Source organism: Armigeres subalbatus, chromosome 3 (assembly GCF_024139115.2).
Source record: "Armigeres subalbatus isolate Guangzhou_Male chromosome 3, GZ_Asu_2, whole genome shotgun sequence".
NCBI lineage: Eukaryota > Metazoa > Arthropoda > Insecta > Diptera > Culicidae > Armigeres > Armigeres subalbatus.
Window position 1 is genome coordinate 292515638 of NC_085141.1, and position 6447 is coordinate 292522084.

Below are 6447 nucleotides of genomic sequence, written 5' to 3' on the forward strand. Positions count from 1 at the left end.
ATTTTGGGAAGTAAAGACTCAATTCTACCGTCAAATTTCATCCCAGAAAAATCTCTTTACGAATTTCTCCCACAAAAATTTGGAAGAAATTTAAATAAATTCTCGTTTTATTTTTTATCTGTCAAACAATTTCTTCCACACTTTCGTCGGAATTTCAAAATAAGAAAATTTTGAAAATCTCTTCGAGAATTTCTTTTCTTACAAGAGATTTTTTGACCGGAATTCTGCTGCTGCTGGAAGAATAAAATTGACCACATTTCGCGGTCCTTTGTTTCTTACCCAGCAACTACGGTCGTATGCTAACTGGGAAGGTTGGCTTTGCTTCGGAGGTGCAAGTCCGATCGAGCGTCAGTTCGATGCTGGGTTATTAGGCCGAAGGCCATTAGCCCGAACGGTCATTAGGCCGAATGAGAACTGGGGAGTTATAAGTGGATAGTACAAAGTGAGGAAGAAGTAGAACGGAAGAAGAAAAAAGAAGAAGGAGGAAGAAGTAAGAAGGAAGAAAGAAGAAGAAAGAAGGAAGAAGGAAGAAAACGGAAGTAGGAAGAAAGAAGATGGGAGGAAGGAATAAGGAAGAAGGAAGAGAGAATAAGTAGAACAGAAGAGGGAAGAAGAAAAAAGGAAGAAGGAAGAAGAAAGAAGAAAGAAGAAAGAAGGAAGAAGGATGAAGGAAGAAGGAAGAAGGATGAGGGAAGAAGGATGAAGGAACGAGGAAGAAGGAATAAGGAAGAAGGAAGAAGGAAAAATAAAGAAGGATGAGGGAACGAGGAAGAAGGAAGAAGAAAGAAAGAAGAAGGAAAGAGGACGAAGGAGGAAGGAAGAAGGAAGAAAGAAGAAAGAAGAAGGAAGAAGGAAAAAGGACGAAGAAAGAAGGAAGGAACAAAAAAGAAGAAAGAAGAAGGAAAAAAGAAAGAGGGAGGAATAAAAAAGAAGGAAGAAGGCTGAAGCAAAAAGGAAGAAGCCTGAGGGAAGAAGGAAGAAAGAAGAAGGAAGAAAGAATAAAGAAGAAGGAAGAAAGAAGAAGTAAGGAGAAAGAAGGAAGAAGGAATGAAGAATAAGGAATAAAGAAGAAGGTAGAAGGGATAAAAAAGAAAAGAAGTAAAAAATAAGAAGAAAGAAGGAAGAAGAAAGAAAAAATAATTGAGAAAGAAGAAGAAAGAAAGAATAATTGAGAAAGAAGAAGAAACAAGATGAAAGAAAGAAGCGACAGAAAGGAAGAAGCAACAAGAAAAAAAGAAGGATAAAAGAAGAAGGAAGAACGAAGAAAGAAAAAGGTAGAAAGAAGAAAGAAGGGTGGGGAAAAGGAGAAAAAAAGAAAGAAGGAAGCGTTGGTGGTGCCTTTCCCGTGCATTAAAAAAAATTAGAAAAACACATAAAAGAGGTCGAAATAGCACTTCAGGGGGATAGATTTTACTTTTTCCATCAATTCATATGCATTTGCGGTCATTTGAATGCATTGCTGCAATTTTTGAAAAAAAAAATTCTTTCGTTTTTGAAAAAAAATTTCCAAGGGGGGACCCTTGGCAGAAAAACAATGTTTTTTCGATAACTTTGGAACGCAATGACCGATCGGGCCAAATTTCAATAGGAAACAACTAGACCGCAATCCGCGTCGACTGCAACTTGTTGCGAGCAAATCGAATACAGTCGGGATTCACTGGTTGGGATTTTAATACTTGGGTCACTTTTTAGTTGGGCCTCCGCTGGTTGGGCCATGGCCCAACTAAAAAGCAACCGTACGTCAAAACTCAATGTAAACACGGAAAACGGGATTGGGCGTCACTGGACATCATTTGTGATGTTCAAGTCGATATACACGTGTTCAAATGGCTGTCAGTTGGCCCAACTAAAAAATCAAATTCGTTAGTTGGGCCGAGGTCGTGGCCCAACCAGCGAATCGTGAGTGTAATGCTAAGTACCAAAAAGTGTGTCTCACATTTTTGTACACACACACACATACATACACACATACAGACATCACCTCAATTCGTCGAGCTGAGTCGATTGGTATATAACACTATGGGTCTCCGAGCCTTCTATCAAAAGTTCGGTTTTGGAGTGATCCTATAGCCTTTACGTATACTTTGTATACGAGAAAGGCAAAAAAAAAAGAAATAAGAAGGAACAAAAGAAAACAGATAGAAGAAGGAACATGTAAGAAGGGAGAAGGAAGAAGTGGTAAGGTGAAGAAAGAGCTTCTCATTCACCTTCACTTTTTGCTAATTCGGCCTAATGACCATTCGGCCTAATGACCATCGGCCAAATGACCTTCGGCCTAATGGCCTGAGACCGTCCTACACTCAGGGCAAAAATTTCTGCTCTGTATTTGGATTGCAGACGAAGTGTCAACCTCGTTTGTGACCTTAGACGAGAATGCATTGTTCAACATTGCACTCGAGGGCACTATTAGGAGATCTGGCGTGCAGAGGAACGGCACTATCATTACACGGTCGCATATGATCCTGGGCTTTGCGAACGACATCGACTTCCAGAGAAGGAAAAAATCAAATTTTCAAAAAATCGAGGGTGATGAACACTCACACGCGATAACACATTTAAATTATCAGTTGATAAAAACTCGCCAGCGAGTGCGAATCGTTTGAAAATCGTATCTTAATTTGAAGCATTTACCGTTACTTTTTGAACGCATTTTTCTTTCTAACACTAAACCACAAAGCCAAACAAAAGATTTAACGAGACTGTTGACATTTAGCTAGTATTAGTAAGGTTTAAATTTGAATGATAATTCTATGTTTATTATCGTTTGATACCCTCATTTGAGATGATATCACCGGCGACAACTCGCCTACTGTTTTCATCTTAAAATTTTTCACGTGAAAACTGCAATCATTATCGTCTGAGAATGATTCAGCACAACACTGTCGACTTCATGGGGATGTGTTTGAAGTTGTTAAAAAATTTATTTACCGTGGAACGCTTGTGACATGTGACAATGACGTTCCCCGTGAAGTGAAAAGACGTATTGCTGCTGCGAATAGGGCCTTTTACGGATTACGTAACCAGCTTAGGTCCCGCAACATGAAGACGGAAACTCTGATTCTACCACTGGCCCTTTATGGACATAAAGCATGGACGTTAAAATAGGCGGACCGAAGAATTTTCAGGGTTTTCGAGCGAAAAGTGCTGCGTACAATTAGTCGGAGGTAAACTAGAAAATGGTGTGTGGCGCAGACGCATGAATCATGAGCTGTATCAAGCGTACAAAGAAGAAAATATTGTGAATCGTATAAAATACGGCAGACTCCAGTGGGCTGGTCACTTAGTACGAATGTCGGAAGAAAGAATAGCGAAAACAATATTCAACAGAGAACCAGATAGGGGCCGGCGACTTCGTGGAGAGAACCCAAAGCGATAGGAGAATTGTGAAGCTTTCTAGGATTAATAACGTACATTTGTCGATTCATTTAAAATTTAGTAGCAAAGACAGAACCACTCAGAAAATTACTCCAGTCTAGAACAAGTTTTCAATGGAAGAAGGAACAACAAGCGGCATTCAACGTCATAAAAGGAGCTATTGCTAATACTAAGTATCTAGGATTTTTCGATAGGAAAGGTAAAACAAAGTTAATTGTCGATGCCAGTCCGGAAGGATTAGGAGCCGTACTATTGCAGCAGAATGTGGAGGGTCAAAACAGGATTATTTTAATTGCTAGTAAGTCGTTTACTAATTTGGAACGGAAATATTTTCGAACTTGGCGTGAAGCCTTGGCCATAGTCTGGGGAGTATGAAAATTCAAATTGTATCTACTAAGATCCAAGTTCGAACTCATTACAGATTGCAAACCTATGAAATTTTTATCCAAAGTAAGATCTTGTCCATGCCCTAGAATAGAATGTTGGGTACTGCGAATCCAATCATACAACTAAGATATCAAGTATGAACCTGGAATAACCAACCTGGCAGATGCTCTGTCCCGATTGTCAATTGCTGATTCATACGATTTCGATAAACAAGCTACATCAATCAACTAGTGGAACATGCTACACCAAGTGCTGTTACCCTAGTAAAAGTTATTGAAGCCACAAGAACAAGATGATAAGCTTCGATCACTAAATAACGCCATGTCGACATGTTGTTGGACTGATACATTAAAGGATTTCAAGCCCTTTAAATTAGAAATTCACTCTTGCAACGGTGTTCTAATGAGAGGAGATCATCCCAACATAGCTCCAACAATAAGTGCTACAGTGTGCTCACGATGGGCATCCAGGAATGAGCCTTATGAAGCGAAGGTTGCGACAAAAAGTTTGGTGGCCAAAGATGGATGATTTGGTTCAAAAGTACGTTAAAAACTGTAGATCGTGTACTTTAGTTTCATCTGTGGGGCGACCAGAACCAATGCTTCAAACTAAAATGCCAGAAAGCCCGTGGACGGATGTGGCTATTGATTTCTTAGGGTCATTGCCATCAGGAGATCATTTACTTGTACTGGTCGATTATTTCAGCAGGTTTGGTATTCCGAAAAACTTAAGGTCAGATCATGGACCACAGTTCATTAGTGAGTCATTCAAAATATTTTGCGAAGAACACGGAATTAACCATCAGAAAATAACTCCTTATTGGTCACAAGCGAACGGCTAAGTTAAGCGCATGAGCAGTTCAATTTTGAAGGGCCTGCGAATAAGCCAGGAAGAAAAGGGTAAACACTGGAAGTGAGATTTGAGGAGCTTCCTATTGATGTACAACTCAACACCGCATTCCATCACTGGTGTCGCACCATCAGCCTTGATGTTTGGATCTTAGAGAGATAAACTACCAAGGGCACACATTTCACAGAACATTTTATCAGAAGAAATCAGAAATCGGGATTGGAAGAGGAAATTGGAATCAGCAGAGAAATCGTATACTCAAAGACGCGCCGTGATAAATGACTTGAAGGAAGGAGACGTAATAGTGGCTAAACGCACCACCAGAGAAAATAAATTGGCTACAAACTACGACTCGGAGCTGTTACCGGAATGTGGCTAATCTGAAGCGCATCATTGAAGAAACAGAAGAGAGATCAACAAAACTGCAGGATGACAAGGAAGAAGAGAAATTGGTCACAGATTTGATGCATACGAATGTTGAAGAACCATCAGAGATTCGTCGCAGGCGTGATATTAAAACTCCAACGTACCTAAAAAACTATGTAACCAATGTAAACGATAACGATTGTTTTTAATCTTGAGTAAAGGGAGAGTGTAGTGTCCTATGATAGTAGAAGGCCAATGGTTAGATATCAGAGTTAACTGGCAGTTGAAGGCAAGTGTGCTTGGAGAGCAGATCAATATAAGTTGTGCTAATCGATATTGTGTCTTAGTGATTCTCCTACGGTTTATCCCTACTTTCATCCGAAAATTCCAATATTACAGTTAAATTGTTGCATTATTGAGTTCTTGGTTTTGATTGTCTCGCCATAACGAAAAAGTGGTAGAGAATTAAAATTGTTTGTTGTTTACATTTAGAACCAAATCCACATGTCGCACATGTTGGGATTGCGTTTTACCGTTCCGCCTTCGTCCCCTGACTAATGCGTACTACAGCTGCAATAGACAAACAGACATAACACTAGATGATATCTCACCGGCCAATTCAAATATTTATTAGTAGGCTAATCGACCACTTGTGATGCTCGCATCGCTTTTATTCGAGCTTGACGTTTGCTCACTAGCGTGATTTACCTCAGTAAAAGTAAAACAGATTCCGTTATTTTTCTCGTAACGATGTATTTGATTGCCAAATGTTCCACGTGTTATATCTGTTTGTCTGTGGATATATAGTGAGTACGATTAGCTGAAATAAATTAGAAGCAATGGCTTCGTTGGTTCTTTGTCTTCACTCCATATGAGTTCAATCACGTTCAATTTTCACTTCAACTGTTCTGAAACTTGCTTTACATGAATCATTTCCATTCTGATGTATCACTTTTTTCGTGTGATTTTTCTAGTCTTGAAAAAACTGCACCTACTGAATCGACAGTTCCGCACTTTGTCGTCACCATAATTTATCTATCGGTTTCACGTGACAGGTGGTATGGAAATAACACCAAAGTTCTATGAATCACCGCGGAGTGGCAACAAATTGTGTTCGCAGTTTAATTGGTATGAATAATTTGCAGAGTTTCCTATCATTTATGTCACAACACATTTGCACTAAGAAAAAACTCCCACATATCCGGGTTTCGGGTAATTTCGAAATCTAATCTCAATATCGGTACCTGATCCTAGCCTATGGCCTACGGGGCCAACTGCCAGTGCAATACTGATTGGTTGCGGTAAGGCAACGCAATGCTGAATTTGTTATTCCGAGTAACAACATATCTTATCGCTGTGGCTTCGCTCGCAGATTTCTCCGATTTCGGGTGCCATTCTCTTATCGACACCAAATTGACGAGTGCCATTCCGTCTTGCGCGGTATTATCTAAACGACACACGTTGACGAAG

At 39.8% G+C, this 6447-nt stretch overlaps 1 protein-coding gene across 3 annotated transcripts in view; it reads right to left on the reverse strand.

Annotated features, from left to right (window-relative positions):
• LOC134220307 (E3 ubiquitin-protein ligase SIAH1B-like) overlaps positions 1-6226 on the reverse strand; it is a 43768-nt gene extending 37542 nt beyond the window's left edge. For 2 of the 3 annotated variants that reach the window (XM_062699327.1, XM_062699325.1), the window contains exon 1: positions 5973-6226. The gene's annotated coding sequence lies outside the window, so the exon portion shown is untranslated. Of the gene's footprint in view, positions 1-5901 lie in introns of all 3 variants that reach the window. The other variant, XM_062699326.1, reaches the window with a different exon arrangement.
• Between the last annotated feature and the right edge of the window lie 221 nt (positions 6227-6447).